Source organism: Cornus florida, unplaced genomic scaffold, assembly GCF_030987335.1.
Source record: "Cornus florida cultivar Cherokee Brave unplaced genomic scaffold, ASM3098733v1 CherokeeBrave_3.0.0_Hap2_Chr10, whole genome shotgun sequence".
NCBI lineage: Eukaryota > Viridiplantae > Streptophyta > Magnoliopsida > Cornales > Cornaceae > Cornus > Cornus florida.
In genome coordinates, this window is record NW_026775580.1 from 52,886,164 (window position 1) to 52,905,460 (window position 19,297).

At 28.4% G+C, this 19,297-nt stretch overlaps 1 pseudogene; it reads left to right on the forward strand.

Moving 5' to 3' along the window:
• Positions 1-10,165: 10,165 nt before the first annotated feature.
• LOC132279018 (cytochrome P450 81Q32-like) lies at positions 10,166-19,050 on the forward strand (annotated as a pseudogene).
• Positions 19,051-19,297: the final 247 nt, after the last annotated feature.

Sequence of the window (19,297 nt, forward strand, 5' to 3'; positions counted from 1 at the left end):
GAACAACTACCTCTTTATTGATGACAAAACTTCCACATCATTCTAAATGAAATCAGAAAAATAATGACATTCCCTTGTACACTCATGATTTATTCACTAAGAAATCTTCTGGTATCTTTTTGTAGATTAACTTGCCTTCCATAGGTATCACCCTACTAGAAAGTTCTACAAGATCCCAGAATTTATTAGAATACATAGATTCCAACTCTGATTTCATAGTAACTCACTAAAACGATCTGTATCCATATTAGTTCACACTTCCGTGTAGCTTACTGGGTCCAACTCATGTTTAACAGGGATGTCCATAACGGTCTCACCTAAAAATATGATTCTGTCGGATTGGATAATTATCCTCCCACTACATTAATGTACCGACGAAGGAATCTGTGTACTAGATGATGCTGACGCATCAATAGGGAATTGATCTATAATTCTAAATCTCTATACTAAGTGTGTTCATATGTGGTACATCTGGTACTCATACCATATTCTCTAACATTAGGCTACTAGGTATGTGATTCATAATATGATTCTCCTATAGATAAACAGTGAATGTAAACAATCAACTTTTATCATTGAGATCATAAAATAATCCGTCCTAGTGACTTTTAGAGTAGCTATCAAATCTATCATGCGTATGACCTGTTTCCAACTTACTTATCCATATCAAGCGCACATGTGCAAGACTACCCCATATGTGCATGTGATTCAAACTAAGATTTAGTCAAAAACACAGCTCAACGGTATCCTTGAGACAGACTAAGATGGAATACAGTTCATAATGCGCATCGATGTCATTAACGCTAAACTCTTAAATGAAAGAGATAATGTAGCATAACAGATCATAGATCTAACCATGTTAAGCGGAATTCTGTTATTCCTATTTGACACCTAAATCCATTTAGCATCAATTGCGGAAAACCTGGTACACCACACCCTCATTGACCATATAGTCTTTGCACTATCCCAAGAAATACTTATCTCTACGATCAGATCGGATTGTTTTGATAAGCTTACCTAATCTGTACTCCACGTCAGTCTTGACACTTTCGGAATATACCAAAAATTTAAGACTTGTGTCGCACCAGATAAATTTATCCAAAACGTGAGTAATCTTGCTTTGATGTTCATAAGACCACATGTGTCTGTGTGTACCGACTCCAATTATCCTTTATGTCTATTTCATTTGGTTGATTAAGCCCTTAGAGTTATCTATCCTTCAAAACAGGATTCACAAGTTTGGTTTAGGCTCATTTGCCTCACTAGGTAATAAACCTTCTTTAACCAATCTTTGAATCTCATTTTGATTGATTACAACCCAAAAATAGACACTAAAAATACAATGAGTCAGAATAACAAATTTTCTCTTAACATTCAATCTAGAAGATACACCATTAGTTTCTACATCCTGCAAATCTTAAGAGCTTATGATTATAATATATTAACCATCTTTCAATGCACCAGAAGCAATCGCATATCTATTCAATTTTATAAAACTAGTTTTATAAAATAACAATCCAGTTTTTATAAACCACAAGTGAAACAAGAATTAGATAGCGTCTAACTTCTGTCCATAAAGATAGTTCTCTAATACTAATATCATCATACTCTCTTATTTCAGATGTAATACTTCCACTGACTTTGCTACAACCTTGGCATCAGGTTAAATAAATATATATCCACATCATCGAGACTTCTGGATTCCTGAAATCCTTGCAACGAATTGCAAACATGTTTAGTGGTTCCAGAATCTATTCATCAGGAATCAATAGATACAACCGCATAACATAGCTCAATAATTAAATATACATTTTCCTATGCCACGTCATTACTTAGACAGTTCGTCATTCAGTGTCTTAGTTAGGGACAAAAGAAACAGTTTTCTTTGCCCTCAACATACACTGCCTTATTCCCTTTAACCTTTTTAAATACCCATATTTTGCGCTAGCCTAGTCCTATTATCATCCTTCTTCTTTACTTTGCCCTTCCACTTGGGCCTAGAAGAAGATGGTATAGATTAGGTTAGATTAATAAGAACGCTTATGCTCTTGATTATCCCTTCATCTGTTACCAATTCTATAAGAATTTTAGCGAGTGTGAACTCAAACTGATTCCTTATTTAGTTCACTCTAACAGAGTTGAACGAGTTTGGTAACAAGGCTATAATCATATCAACTTGAAACTTACCACCCAAGTCAGCCCTATTGATCTCCAGCTAATTTTTAAATAATAAACAATCATTTTCCAAAATTCGATTCATACTGGAGTTCCTTAGGCTATCTTGATGGTATTCAAGTTTGACATAGGACTTTGGCATACTCTCTATCTAATCTCACCAAAACATCTTATTGACATTTAACATGATGCTTGAAGAAAATAAAATAATGTAAATGTTAGCTTTGGAGCGTATTCGAGGTAAACTCTAGAATATTGCACCAATACATATCATTTGTCTTATTTCACTTATTTAAAGCATTAATGTTCTCTTGGGTATCTTAAAGTAAAAGAATTAGGTTTAGGAGTAGTAAATACATTTGTACCCTTACGTTGTGAATAAAATATCTAAGTTCCTTTCCTAGTCAATATAAATGAGATCCACATACATTGAATATGTTACCAAGCAGATAAAATGGATTAGACATAATTAATCTGAATATAAATGCATTCATACAATATGCAAGGTGAATTATTAATACTATCATGCATATTTAAAATTAAAATGAGTTTGTTAACCACATAATACAATAAATCTCAATTTAATAAGATTTCATTATCATTATCACTATTGGTGAACAATCCCTTTTAATTAATGCGGGTCCCTCAACTCCGTAGCATCATAAATCATACAATCAATATGTCAATAACTTATCCTGATGGAGGAGTTCATTATTACTATTGTTGGGATTCATTTGCTAGTAGGTGAGCACTTCCGTTAAAATAATAATATGTGGGTCCCTTAACCACTGCATGAAAAATCAGATAACCAATACGCCAATAACTTATTCGGTTGGCGAAGTTCATTATTGTTACTGGCGGGCAAATCCCATCATTCCCATATCTCTCAAGACAATGCCTTGTCTATCTATATGAAACGATTCCCGATTATGTTTAGCCTTTCTAAAATCACTTAGTGTAGACCACTCCGTTGGGGAGCTAACACTATTGATTTTAGATTGAGTGTATAACGTTATTAAAGCTCTAATGAAAAATAAAAACATTAAATATCTTGTCATTATAATCTAGACTCTTTAAATCATGCGTAGGGCCTTATTTTTAAAGATCTAATTACAATGAACATTTAATATTTTAATTTTCATGAGACAACCATTCTTGTAATATTAAAACTCTTCAAATCATGCGTGGGACCTTATTTTTGAAGATCTAATTACAATGGTTTTAATAACAAAAGCCATGGGGCAATGTATAAAAATCCCCGCTCCCACTCAATTTTTAATCATTTATAATTAAGGTTTTCATTTTATTCATTTACATGATATAATGCATGCAAAACGTCTTGATTTTAATCCAATTAAATTTAGAAAATATTTAGACTTTAAACGATTCACTATTATTTAATTTGAGGCACACTTTAAAAATAATTTACAAAAATGATTTTTCGTTTCCCAATAAGTGCCCTCAAATTAATTAGTATTTAAATTCAATTAATTTTCATAATTTAATTAATATAAATCAAGTCATTTAATTAAATATTATGGATCCAATGCATGAATAATAATAATAAACAATTAATTATTCTATGCATCAGATAAATAAATAAATAACAGACAGAAGCAATTTAAATGGCCAATGGAAACAGCTTTTAATATTTAATTGCTCTAATAACTGCACGATGGTCTTCCATCAGCATGAAAACACCCGCAGGAGGTTGATACGCGCTAGGAGAAGCAAAACTAGGCTTGAAACGCACCTGGAAGGTCATTTACGCACTCCCACGCACCTCTAGAGGATCCCAGCGCGTGCCACGCGCTTACACGCGCTGGAGAGATGATTCAGCGCGTGCCACGCGCTGCCACGCGCCGGCAAGCGCGTGTGGGGTGCCACGCGCTGCCACGCGCCGGCAAGCGCGTGTGGGGAGGTTCCTTTGTCCGGCACGTGTTCCTCACGCGCTGGATGGTTGACTTTGTCTGGCGCGTGTATCTCACGCGCCAGAATGCTGACCTTTTCAGCGCGTGTACTTCACGCGCTTTTCCATTGGCTGTCCTCTTCAGTGCACCATGAGCGCTGCTACACTGGATTATAATCCCCTCGATCTTTGATCCAACGGTAGGTAGTCCACGCGCATGTGTACTGCGCCACACCGGATTATCCGTCCATCTTCCGGCACTGTCCCTCGCCGCCGGCATTGCTCCGGTCGCCGGAAAATCGCCGATAAATCCAGAAAAAATTAATAAAAATTTTTAGAAATTAAATTTAAGCCCAAAAAATTCCTAAAAAATTCTGAAAAATTCCGAAAAAATTCTAGAAAATTCCTGAAGCCTAATTTAACCATCTTGGACCTTCTTGAAGCTTCATAGCATCCTTTGACGAAGATTACATGGCTTTAAAAATATTTATAATTTGAAATACAATGAAAAAATTAAATTATATCATTGAACTTTCAAACGGCTAAATCAAAGCCTTAATTACATTCATCCAAAGATAAAATTACATTTAATAACCTATAAGCTTCATCTATGGCCCAAACATACATCATCATCATCCAATCACAAATATACATACATCATGATCATATAATAATATATACATATGCATATATTAATTTGGATCCATGAATGATGATTTTCATAAAATCATGATCTCTAGCAATGAATCAAACCATGCTCTGATACCACTGTTGGGAAACGTGCTAGTTTTAAAAACTTTTCGAGGGATTTTCTTTCACAGATCTTGATTCATCACATAGAGACAAGTTTTATGCAAAAATAAAATATGATGTATCATTCAATTAATGGATTGAATACTTACATCAAAGGTCTGAGTAAACCTTTAAATCTTTCCTCTAAAGTGAATGTTCTCACTTATTGTAGATCCTTTAGCAAGATGCCTTCTCCTTGGATCTCTATCTATTTGATAATTGTTTTGCCTTTAGGAATCACTCATATGCCTCCATGAATGACCTTGGAAAAATAGGCTTGTGGGAGCTTACATTAGATGAGAACATAAACCCTAATTTTCTAGAGAGAGAAAATAGTTTCCTTTTTCCTTCTTCCAAAAATCACTCCTCAAATATACATAGATCATATATATTTATAGGCAACATAAAGATAAAGAAAAGGAAACAACAAATCCTTCTCAACCTCTAATTCACATGTCTCAAATCTAATATGATTCCAATATCAAGTTGGGCAATGAGTGAGAATCCATTGGGCCTATTATTTTATTGGCTACAATGAATTAATAATTGGCCCGGTCCATGGACCCAATTCAATTAATTCATAAATTAATTTCTACTCTACTAAAAGAAATTAATTGAACTCCAATTAAATAATAAATAACCTCTAAATCAATATTGCACTTTGACCCTTCTATGCATAATTAGTTATCGGATAAATAAAGCCATCAATCCGACTACTTAATTAATATATTTATTTTGGTACCTTTGATTATTTCTGACTCGATCTCAATAAAACATTTGCTCGATAAAAATAATAACTTAAATAAATAAATATATAATAAATCATTTTATCTAAAAACACACGAAGGCCTTCGAATTTATTTTGTGATCAACCATAATCAATACAAAATAAATACAAGTAGCAATTATGCAAATATTGAAAATATAACCCTCTAACTATTAATTACATAACTACCCAAAGTGTCGGTCTAAGGATCCCGAAGAATCCGCCGAACAAATCAAAGTAATTATTAATTAATAAAAGAGTTTATAATTTTCTCATGCTTAAGAGTCAAATGCCATGACAGTGATAGGGAGCAATTGCATACGACGGCTCTCGCAATATATCTCAACCTAACGCGGATCCAGTTCAAATCTTAATTAATTATGAGTTCATCCATAATTACCGACTATGAACCATTTATGATTACTATTTATATATCATACATTGATTGCCATCACATACATATATATAAATATCTCTTGTAATCAAATGGACACTATCAATTCTATAATGAATCGAAATATAATACATTGAATTCACCAATTGTATAAAACATAAATATTTCAAAAACGTCAGGAACATATGTCACTTTAATCCAAATAGGAATTTGCTATGCCAGGGCATATAAATCCCAACAAAGTAACACTATAGGGTAAAAGAAAATTGCTAAAGATTTTACTTTTCCTAGAAAAATCAATCACTGAACCTCGAAAGACTACCTAATTCCTAGGAATATTCCACAAGTTTTCTATGAATGAGTCTGAAGCAAACATAATCATAGCCTTTCAGAAGACCATAGAAGATTTCAAACCCCTATTAGTCAATGGTGGAATATTTTCAATATACACACATATATATACACACACACACACACACAAATATCACTATAAGAACAACAACGATACAGTACTCTTCGAACAACAATCAACAACATTAGCAAGCTTAATTTCGTCTAATATTATTCAAACCAAAACAACAACAACATGCAAACATCACATAAATTGTCCAGCAAACTTGGTTGTTCATGTTCATTTCTAAAGATGCTATCAAAAGAAAGAAATTTGGCATTTAACCATTCCAATAAACCAAATAACCATATGTTATTGCCCAAGCTCCACATAATCTCATAAAGAAAAACGTTAAAACACCACAAGCCAACCCAACATAGAGCAAGATAGATATCTAATGCTGAACTTCTTTTTTCAATTGCCAACTATTCATAGAATGGCTAGACCTTCAAAACCATCAGCAATTCCCACAAAATGCAAATTAAAAGTACGTAAGATTCTTCTATTATACATATATGGACAAGCAAAAGGGTAATTATACAAGAATTAGCAGTAGTTACTTGTACATATATACTCATTGTGAATTACCAACCTGCAACATCAAAATCAGCAGTGTAGTAGAAAAAGGATAATTAGAAAAATGTGCTTTAGGGTTTTAGTATGCTTTTTGTCAATCAAAACCCATCAAAAAGAGAATTCAATAGCTTTAATGAACCAATAGCTTCTCTCCCATCTATTCATTTACTTTAAAACAACTTCTACCTAAAATAATCTACACCAACTTTCACCCAAATCTCCAATCCACAATATCAGTTTCTGATCTAATCTTCTTTACAATGCAACACTACAGCAAAAATGCACCAAATATAAGGAGACCAACACAAAAATAAATATAGACAGTCTAAACAGAACTAACAGAAATAGAACAAGCAAGAGAAAAATAGTTCAAAAAAATAAATATTAGGCAGAACGTTCTCTCTCTCTATCTCTCTAAAACTTCTGTGTCTAACAAATAAATTAACGATAATTAAGCACTAGTATGATAGCGGTGCATTAACGACATCTAAAAGAAAGGGGACAAATTAAGTTTTCAATACATAGGATTTGAATTTCTAAAAATTTATAATACATCTAACAAACCTGAATAATAAATATATTACACAAAATAAAAAAGAAAAAATGAAGGGAACAATTTACTAGAGAATAGAAAACTGCAACTTCTTTTACATTCATTGTTGGCGAAAGAGCAAAAAAAGCCCCTCGAACTATCCCATTGGTTGCATAATGTCCCCCTCAACTATTTTTTGAAATAAGTTGCCCCTTTGAACTATCAAAAGTAAGCAAAATACCCCTTTAAAGGCCAACAGAAATTGGTTTCCGACCAACTGAGAAGTATAATTACTAATTTACCCTCACTTTTTAATTTGTTATAAAAAATTAAAGTATATGCTATTATGAAATGACCACTTTGCCCATATCTTCTTTCCCAATTCATTTTGAAGGAAGCAAAGATGACATTGGCGAGCACTGTCTGAACGTACGACGATGAAGTGTTCGGCAGTCAAGCAGCGGTGGCAGAAGACGACAACAAACAGTAGCAAGAAGGGTAGCGATTTGCGATTCTGAGATTCCTCCGGCACATCCCAGAAATGATGTGGTCCACTGGGACGGGAAAAAAACATAAAAAACAAGATCACTTTCCTTGATGTTGTAATTTCTGTGATGCACTCAATTTTTGCGTCAATAATGGCTTGTAGTTTTTGCCTCACTTTACTATTTAAAATTTCATACTTTGGACATCATGAAAAGATGTTTAAATCACGAATCTATACTAGAATTTGAGGTGAAGATCTTTTCAATTATCTTTTGCATTTCTTCTTGTTTCCAACATCTTAAAGAATCTCAGAACAGTAAACTGTGATGTTTTTTATATGATCAGTTTTCAGACTATAGCAACTAGATGATGATGTGCTAACATCTGGATGGCAATGGTGGGTGGTGACAGAAGGAAGTGAGAGAGAGAGTAGAGAGATGAAAAGAAAACGCAGAGAAAAAAAAAATGAAAGGGGATTTGGGTTTCTCATCCTCTGTCACCAAATTGCACAAACACCCAATTGCATTTTCTTGTGCTAAAGTTGTTCCTGATGATGTTGAAAGTGTTATGAGTACTGAAATCGCACTCTCTTCGATGAAATTCTCTTTGATATCCGAGAACCCCGCGAGATTGCGCAGAACGCCGGTGGTATTACTTATTCGTCAACAATATGAAGAAGAAAGGAAAAAAAAAAATTTGAAAAGGGAAGGAAGATATAGGCAAAGTGGTCATTTCATAATTTCATATATTTTAATTTTTTATAATAAATTAAAAAGTGAGGGTAAATTAGTAATTATACTCTTCAGTTGGTCGGAAATCAGTTTCCGATGACCTTTAAGGGGACATTTTGCTTACTTTTGATAGTTTAAGGGAATAACTTGCTTTCAAAAATAGTTCGGGGGGCATTATGCAACTAATGAGATAGTTTGAGGGAGTTTTTCTTTACTCTTTTGCCTTCATTGTTTATATAGCTACTAAAATTTGATGATCACAGATAACAAAAATATGTGGAGATGAGGTGACATACCAGATAGAGTTAATGACTTAAGTTTGGAAAACATTTAAAAGTCACCAAATTGCTTACTATATTTTTCAAATAACATCAATAATGGTGGTATGTATCTTCATATAAAAATAAAATATAAAAAAATCATTAATTTGGCTTTTTTAAGTATGAGCATAATTTAAAAATCAAAAAAGTTAATTATTACCTCAACCCACTAGATAGGCATCACACACAGTGACACACACACACATAAAAAAAAAAACCCCTAGTATTGGAACAAAGGAAAAGGCCCAAATCAAATAAACCAAAGAAAAAAAAAATGTGTTCAAAATTCAAAGATCCACATAAATTGAACAACTTATATGTGTGTAAAATGATAATTGCATTGAGAATCAAAGATCCAGATAGGGAAAGAGTGTGAATTTAAAGAAAACCTATTCTAGTGGTGAGTTCAGTTGGAGGGCGAGATCGGCGTTTGAGGCGAGGGAGTGGGCGTGGAGGTGAGGGAGTCGTTGAGAAATGTGAGATAGAGGGAGTCGCGGGTAGGTTACAAGCTTCGCTGCTCATTTCGACTTTCACGGAACATTGATAAGAAGGCGATATAGAGAGAGAAGATAAGAATAAGGAGAGAGAAAGTTAGGATTTGTGTTTATCGTGGGTTAGATGATTTAGATTTGTTGTTAAGTTGGGTTGTGTTGGTATGAAATGTTTAACAAAGCGAATTAGGTTGGGTTTTAAGTCCGAATTGTGAATTTATATGCCCAAGTTTTAAAATCTATGAATTGGATTTGAATTGGGCTGGGTTTAATAGAGTAGTACTCCGTATTTGGCGAAGAAATGACTAGCAAACTTATTATACTAGTTTATCCAACAAATTGAATCACGCATGACGCAATTAATGTGTATCTATCTTTGGGGCGGTGGGCAAGTACCGTGATCCCATTATTTTATCTCCACTCCCGTTAATTGCGTCATGCGTGATTCAAATTGTTGGACAAACTAGTACCAACACCGTCATTGATTTTACAAGTCAAAATAAGTTTGCCAAATACGGAGTACTACTCTATTAAACGTATACATATCTCGCATGCTAATCAAGCAAACAATTTAGCTACTACACAGTATACAATATTCACGAATGGAACTTTCTTGGATGTACACTTGTCTGTCTGTACTCCTCCTTGTTCTAGCTTTCAACTTCTTGTCAAAAACAAGAAACCGATATCGAAACCTCCCACCGGGCCCACGGGCTTTTCCGGTCATAGGTCATCTCCACCTACTAAAACCACCTCTCCACCGAACCCTACACAGCTTGTCACAAAAATACGGCCCCATCATCTCCCTTCAGTTCGGGACTCGCCGGATTGTGTTGGTGTCATCACCGTCTGCGGTGGAGGAATGTTTCACCAAGAACGACATCGTCCTCGCCAACCGCCCGCCCTTTTTGACAGGCAAGTACATAGGCTACAACTTCACCACCATCCTCACATCCTCCTACGGCGACCACTGGCGAAATCTCCGCCGCCTCAGTGCTCTCGAGATCTTCTCAACCACTCGACTAAACTCCTTTCTATCCATTCGAAGGGACGAAATCAGGCTTTTCTTACTCGGACTGTACCAAAACTCATCCGGAGAATTTGCAAAAGTTGAGCTGAAATCAAAGCTTACGGAGCTGAGTTTTAATATCATGATGAGGATGATTGCAGGGAAGCGTTATTATGGCCAAGACGTGCCGGCCGACTTCGAGGAGGCGAAGGAGTTCCGGGAGCTGATAAAAGAGGTGACCCGGTACGGTGGTGTATCGAATTCAGTAGATTTCTTGCCGGTTCTACGATGGATTGGTTATCAGAACTTGGAAAATAATTTGATGGGACTCAGTAAGAAGATAGATGCGTTTTTGCAAGGTCTGATTGATGAGCATCGATGCAGGAAGAATAAGACTACCATGTTCGATCACTTGCTTTCCTTGCAAGAAACGCAGCCAGAATACTACACGGATAACATTATCAAAGGGCTTATATTGGTTAGTCTATACTTCATTTTTATAATATATATATATATATATATATATATATATATATATATATATCTATATATCTATATCTATACTATATATATATATTATTAAATATGTTTCAGTATTCAGTATTTATTTATTTATATAAAAAATATTTATTAATTGATATAAAAATAGTTTTTGTAAAAATAGTTTCCGTAAAACTTTAAAAATTACTTAATAAAATCAATCACATTCTATATAAAAATCTTATTTTTAGTTATTTTTTATGGATAATTATAGTTTCTATAAAATTTTAAAAATTACCTAATAAAATCAATCACATTCTATATAAAAAACTTATTTTTAGTTATTTTTTATAGATAATTATCACAATATAACCGGTCCGGCCCAATTATGATTATATCATTATCAGAAAGGGACCCATGTTATCATTCTATTTATCCAAGAAGCCTATAAATAGAGGCATGGAAGAAGGAGGAAGGGGTATAGAAATTGAGAATTCTAAAAATCCAAAATACCAGAGTAAAATACAAAAGTTCTGCAAAAATATTTATTAATTGAGTTGAATTTCAGAGTAAAATACAAAAACTCTGTCAAGAGTTTTCATTATTTATTTAAATAAAAAAATATTTATTAAATGATATGAAAAGAGTTTTTACTAAAACGAAAAAAAAAAAAAAAAAACTATAAAACAGTAAAATCGACATAATAAAATTTAAATTAACCTATTTATCTATTTATTATTATCTATTTTTAATAAAAGAAAATCTAATTAGACAAGTATTATTAATATAAAAAATTATTTATTAACGGATATAAAAGGAGGGTTTTTAAAGAGTTTTTAAAACACAAATTACTTATTTATCTATTTATTTTGAGTTTTTTCACTAAAAGTAAATCTAATTAGACAAGAATTATTAAAATAAAAAAATATTTATTAATTAATATAAAAAGAGTTTTTAAAAGAGTTTATATTAAACTTTAACACAAATTACCTATTTATTTATTTATTACAAATTTTTTAATTAAATAAAATCTAATTTACCTAATAAAACCAATCACATTCTATATAAAACTCTTATTTTTAGTTTTTTTTTTATGGATAATTATAGTTTTTATAAAAATCTAAAAATTTTGTAATAAAATCAATCATATTCTATATAAAACTCTTATTTTTAGTTTTTTTTTTATGGATAATTATAATTTTTATAAAAATCTAAAAATTATGTAATAAAATCAATCATATTCGGTATAAAACTCTTATTTTTAGTTTTTTTTTATGAATAATTATAGTTTTTATAAAAATCTAAAAATTATCTAATAAAATCAATCATATTCTATATAAAACTCTTATTTTTTTGTTATTTTTTGTGAATAATTATCACAATATAACCGGCCCGGCCCAATTATGATTATGTCATTATCAGAAAAGGACACATGTCATTATCCTATTCATCCAAGAAGCCTATAAATAGAGGCATGGAGAAAGGAAGAAGGGGTACAGAAATTGAGAATTCTATAAATCTAGAATTTCAGAGTAAAATACAAAAGTTCTGCGAAAGAGTTTCAGTATTTATTTATTTATGTTAAAAAATATTTATTAATTGATATAAAAAGAGTTGAACCAAATTAAAATACAGAAACTCTATCAAAAAGTTTGAGTATTTCAATATTTATTTATTTATATAAAAAAATATTTATTAATTCATATAAAAAGAGTTTTTATCTATACTAATATTAGATGTGTAAAGAGTTTCAATATTTATTTATGTATGTAAAAAAAATATTTATTAAATAATATAATAAAACACTAAAATCTACCTAATAAAATTTAAATTAACCTATTTATCTATTTATTATTCTCAATTTTTTAATAAAATAAATCTAATTAGACAAGAATTATTAATATAAAAAATATTAATTAATTGATATATAAAAGAAAATAATTTTTATATAACTCTACTATGAGTTTCTTAATAAAATTAAATCTAATTAGACAAGTATATATTTAAAGAAAATAAAATAATTTCTATAAATCTCTATTACAAATTACCTATTTTATTTTCCATAAAACTCTATCAACAGTGTTTCTATAAAACTCTAACACAAATTACCTGTTTATCTATTTATTATGAGTTTTTTTAATAAAAAGAAACCTAATTAAACAAGTATTATTAATATAAAAAATTATTTATTAACTGATACAAAAAGAGGTTTTAAAAGAGTTTTTAAAAAACTCTACACAAATTACATATTTATCTATTTATTATTAGTTTTTTAATGAAACTCAATGTAATTAGACAATAATTATTAAAATAAAAAATATTTATTAATTGATATAAAAGAGTTTTTAAAAGAGTTTATATTAAACTCTAGCACTAACTACCTATTTATTTATTATAAGTTTTTTAATCAAAGAAAATCTAAGTAGACAAAAATTATTAATATAAAAAATATTTTTAATTGATATAAAAAATAAAATAAATTTTCTAAATTTCTACCACAAATTACCTTTTATTACGAGTTTTCTTTTAATAAAAGCTAATCTAATTAGATAGAAATTACTAAAATATAAAAATATTTATTAATTCATGTAAAAAGAGTTTTAAAATATTTTCTATAATACTCTAACACGTATTACAAATTACAATTTTTTAATAAAAGAAAATCTAATTTTCAGAGTAAAATACAGAAGATCTACCAAAGTGTTTCAGTATTATTTAATTATATAATAAAATATTTATTAATTAATATAAAAAAAGATTTTATCTATACTACTGTTAAATGTACAAAGAGTTTCAGTATTTAAGTATCTATTTATAAAAAAATATATTTATTAATTGGTATGAAAAGTATTTTTTTAAAAAAAAAAAAAAAAACTCTATTAAACTCCAAAATTTATCTAATAAAATTTAAATTAACCTATTTATCTATTTATTATTATGAATTTTTTTAATAAAAGAAAATTTAATTAGACAAGAATTATTAATATAAAAAAATACTTATTAATTGATATATAAAATAAAATAAATTTTCTAAAACTCTACCACAAATTAACTTTTATTATGAGTTTCTTAATAAAATTAAATTTAATTAGACAAGGATATATTTAAAGAAAATAAAATATTAAATGTGCAAAGAATTTCAGTATTTCAGTATTTATTTATTTATATAAAAAATATTTATTAACTGATATGAAAAAAGTTTTTATAAAAAAAATAAATAAATAAAAGAAAAAAAAAACTCTATAAAACTCTAAAATCTACCTAATAAAATTCAAATTAACCTATTTATCTATTTATTATTTTGAATTTTTTAATAAAAGTAAATCTAAAGTTTCAGTATTTATTTATTTATTTAAAAAATATTTATTAAATGTGGAAAGAGTTTCAGTATTTCAGTATTTATTTATTTATATAAAAAAATATTTATTAATTGATATGAAAAGAGTTTTTATAGAAAAAAACTTCTATAAAACTCTAAAATCTACCTAATAAAATTCAAATTAACCTATTTATTATTATGAATTTTTTAATAAAAGAAAGCCTAATTTTCTGAGTAAAATATAGAAGTTGTGCCAAGGTATTTAAGTATTTATTTATTTATATAAAAAAATATTTATTAATTGATATAAAAAAAAGTTTTTATCTATAATATTATTACATGTGCAAAGAGTTTCAGTATTTAACTATCTATTTTTATAAATATATATATATATATTTATTAATTGATATGCCAAGAGTTTTTTTTTTTTTAAAAAAAATAAAATAAAATAAAAATGTCTATCAAACTCTAAAATCTATCTAATAAAATTTAAGTTAGTCTATTTATCTATTTATTAATATGAATTTTTTAATAAAAGAAAATTTAATTAGACTAGAATTATTAATATAAAAAATATTTATTAATTGATATATAAAATAAAATAATTTTTCTAAAACTGTACCACAAATTAACTTTTATTATGAGTTTTTTTTTAATAAAATGCTGGATTATGAGGTACACTATACTGCTAAAAGGAAGAAGGATATATTTAAAGAAAATAAAATAATTTTTATAAAACTGTATCACAAATCATAAATTTTATTTTCAATAAAACTCTATCACCATAGACAAAGATATAATATTTAAAGAGTTTCTATAAAATTTTAACTCAAATTTTCTATTTATATATTTATTAACTATTTTTTTAATAAAATGATATCTAATTAGACAAGTATTATTAATATAAATAATTATTTATTAATTGATCTAAAAAGAGTTTCTATAAAACTATATCACAAATTACCTATTTATTATAAGTTTTTTTTATAAAAGAAAATCAAATTAGACAAGCATTATTAAGATAAAAAATATTTATTAATTAATATAAAAAGAGGTTTGAAAAGAGTTTCTATAAAACTCTAACACAAATTACCTATTTATCTATTTATTATGAATTTTTTAATAAAAGGAAATCTAATTAGACAAGAATTATTAATATAAAAAAATATTTATTAATTGATATAAAAAGTGTTTTTTTAAAGAATTTCTATTAAACTGTAACACAAATTACCTATTTATTTATTTATTATAAATTGATTTCCAGAAAATATAATAATTTCTATAAAACACTACCACAAATTATCTATTTTATTTTCTTTAAAATTCCATCACATATAACTTGTTTTTATTTATTTATTGTGAGTTTTTTTATGAAGGAAATCTAATTAGACAATTATATATTTAAAGAAAATAAAATATTTTTTTAAAAGAGTTTATATAAAATTTTAATAAAAATTACCTATTTATGTATTTATTATGAATTTTTTAATAAAATATAATATAACTAGACAAAAATTATTAATATAAAAATATTTAATAATTGGTATAAAAAATAAAATAATTTTTCTAAAACTCTAACACAAATTATCTTTTATTATGAGTTTTTTAATAATAAAAAAAATCTAATTAGACAATGATATATATATATTTAAAGAAAATAAATAATTTATATAAAATTCTACCACAAATTAACTATTTTATTTGCAATGAAACTCTATCACATTAGATAAGGATATATTTAAATAGTTTTTATAAACTCTAACACAAATTACCAAAACTTTACCACAAATTAAGTATTTTATTTTCTTTAAAACTTTATCAAATATAATCTGTATTTATCTATTTATTATGAATTTTCTAATAAAATAATATCTAATTAAATAAGGATATATTTAAACAAAATAAAATAATTTCTATAACTCTATCACATTAGACAAGGATATATTTAAAGAAAATATATAATAATATAATAATACATATAAATAAAATATAAATGTTAAAGAATTTGAACATTTCAGTATTTATTTTTTAATATAAAAAATATTTATTAATTAATACAAAAAGAGAACTCTATCACATATAAGTATATAACCCTTGTATTTATCTATTTTTTATGAGTTTTTTAATAAAAGAAAATCTAATTTTACAAAGATATATCTAAATAAAATAAAATAATTTCTATAATATTCTAACACAAATTACATATTTAAAGAAAATAAAATATAACTAGGGTCTTCCAAAAATCACAAACTCCATATAATAAATTTTTATATCAATTTCAATCTAATGTATAATTAGTATAATTGAATTTCTATTGTAAATTAAAAATTATACTAAATTTCAAACTATCTAATAAAATTCAAATTACAAATTACCTAATAAAATTCAAATTACCTAATAAAATTCAAATACCTAAACAAATTTGTTACTTTGCAAAACTCAAATATTTCACTATTTAAATAAAAAATTATTATTTAATAAAAAATAAAATATACATATGTCAGTATTAATATAAAAACATAAAAAAAATTATTAATTTACGAAACTTAAACTCTATCACCAATTTCAAAATATTTCAGTATTTATTTATTAATATAAAATAAATTTTTATTAATCAATATGAAGACAAAAATTTTATAAGTTACAAAATATTCATCACGTGCATCGCACGTACCTTTTCCTGGTATATATATATATATACACACACACATATATATAATGAATTTGGACTTGGATGTCCATTGGAATTAAATAGATCTAGGTTAAGAGTTCAATCTTTTCAGAGCCATATTCTATTTAAACTTGGATTATAGTGAATCCAATTGGAGAGACAAACGATTGCCTTCGTCCCGTTGAATTCTAACTAGGCATGATAAGTTCTGCAACGAGCATAGGTTTTAACTAAAAAACAAGTTACATAAATTTTGTACACGAGTGACTGAAGTTGAGCAGGTTTAGGTTTAAATGAATTCTGGTTATAAACGGGTCAATATTATTAATTTGTTTAGTTAATCATATTGTATTTGAATTGAGAAGTTCAATCTGTTTATACTTAATTAACTATATTTGTTATAAATAAATTTATACTTAAATTTCAAAATAATTACTTAAACTTGTGTCTTATAATTTACTATTCAATAATTTGGTTGGATTGAAAGCCATATTTTTTTTAATATTTATTATTATTATTATTATTTTTAATATTTATTATTTAATTGAGTATTATTAATCACTTAAGTAATATAATGTTTTATTTAGTAAATAGATCTTAAACGGATTACACGTGAAATACGTTTAATAAACAAGTCGGGTTAGTGTTAAAATTTCTTGACACAAATATTTAATAAATTATAAAAAATAGTGTACAAACTAAGTAATATATACTGTCTAACTAGGGATGACAAGTTCTTCAACGAATAGCTTCTAACAAAAAAAAAACAAGTTACATAAATTTTGTACACCTTGGCTGATGTGTACTGACTGCCACATGAGCAATCACATTATAAGAGAGAGAGTATATAACTATATATGCTAAGTAAATCACCATCGTCATTTTATTTTTTTATTTTTATTTTTACTTTTCAATATTAATTTTTTTCTAACCAAACAAAACCTAAAAAAAATTGTGATATATTATTAATGACCTTAATTATTTTCGTTTCAAAAAATATGCCTTACTATCATTTTTCATGGATATATGAGTAGAAAGAAATATATTAGTCTTAATAATGTAATTTGCTATTATATTAACAAACTTAAAAAAGAAACCTTATATATTGCATTAAAAATTATCTTAGAATTTTTTTCTTCTTCATTTTATTTTTTCTGAATGTTTCAAACAAACGCACACAAATCCACATTATTGCACCTGACTGAGAGCATAATTTATAAACTTATAATGTGCAGGTGATGTTACTTGCGGGTACAGACACATCTTCACTGACAATAGAATGGGCTATGTCAAATTTACTTAACCATCCCGAGGTATTGAAGAAGGCAAGAGTTGAGTTGGACTCTCATGTGGGCTAAGATCGCTTAATCGACGAATCAGATTTCTCAAAATTGAATTACCTTCACAATATCATTTTAGAAAACTTTCGATTGTACCCGGCCGCACCACTTTTAGTACCACACATGGCCTCGGATGATTGTACCGTTGGTGGATACGACGTGCCACATGGCACAATATTGTTGGTGAATGCATGGGCCATCCACAGGGACCCTAAGGTTTGGGATGATCCTACAAGCTTTAAGCCTGAAAGGTTTGAAGGTGGGGAAGTTGAGGCGCACAAGCTAATGCCATTCGGGATGGGTAGGAGGTCATGTCCTGGTGCTGGGCTGGCCCAACGTGTGGTGGGCTTGACTTTGGGGTCGTTGATTTAGTGCTTTGAGTGGGAGAGAGTAAGTGAGAAGCATGTTGATATGACCGAAGGAAAAGGGGTTACAATGCCCAAAGTTGAGACATTAGAGTGCATGTGTAAAGCACGTGACATCATGAAGAAGGTAGTTGTTTCTGAAGCAACATGATGATTGTTTGAGCAAATTTCCTAAATACAATACTTGCCTACTCACTAGTGAGCAGGAAGTTCATGCTTACTATCAATGTGGCGCAACAATAAAATGACAAGTGTCTTACAATGTAAAATAACAATAATAATAATAATAAAAGATTTAAGAAGTTTATGATCCAAATCAAACCCATATCTGACTATCTTTTTCTTATGCTACTCTATTGCCCTAATCCCTAAGCCATAAGGAATCACAACTACAAGTAGCTTGCTCAAATCAAATCCATGGAAGGAAATGGATTAGGATTTTTTATTGTAGGTGATAAAATTGTGTGAACTAATATATGGATTATATATATATATAATTAGGATTTTTTTGGATTTGATTTGGATTTTATGATAAAGAGAATAGTCAAAT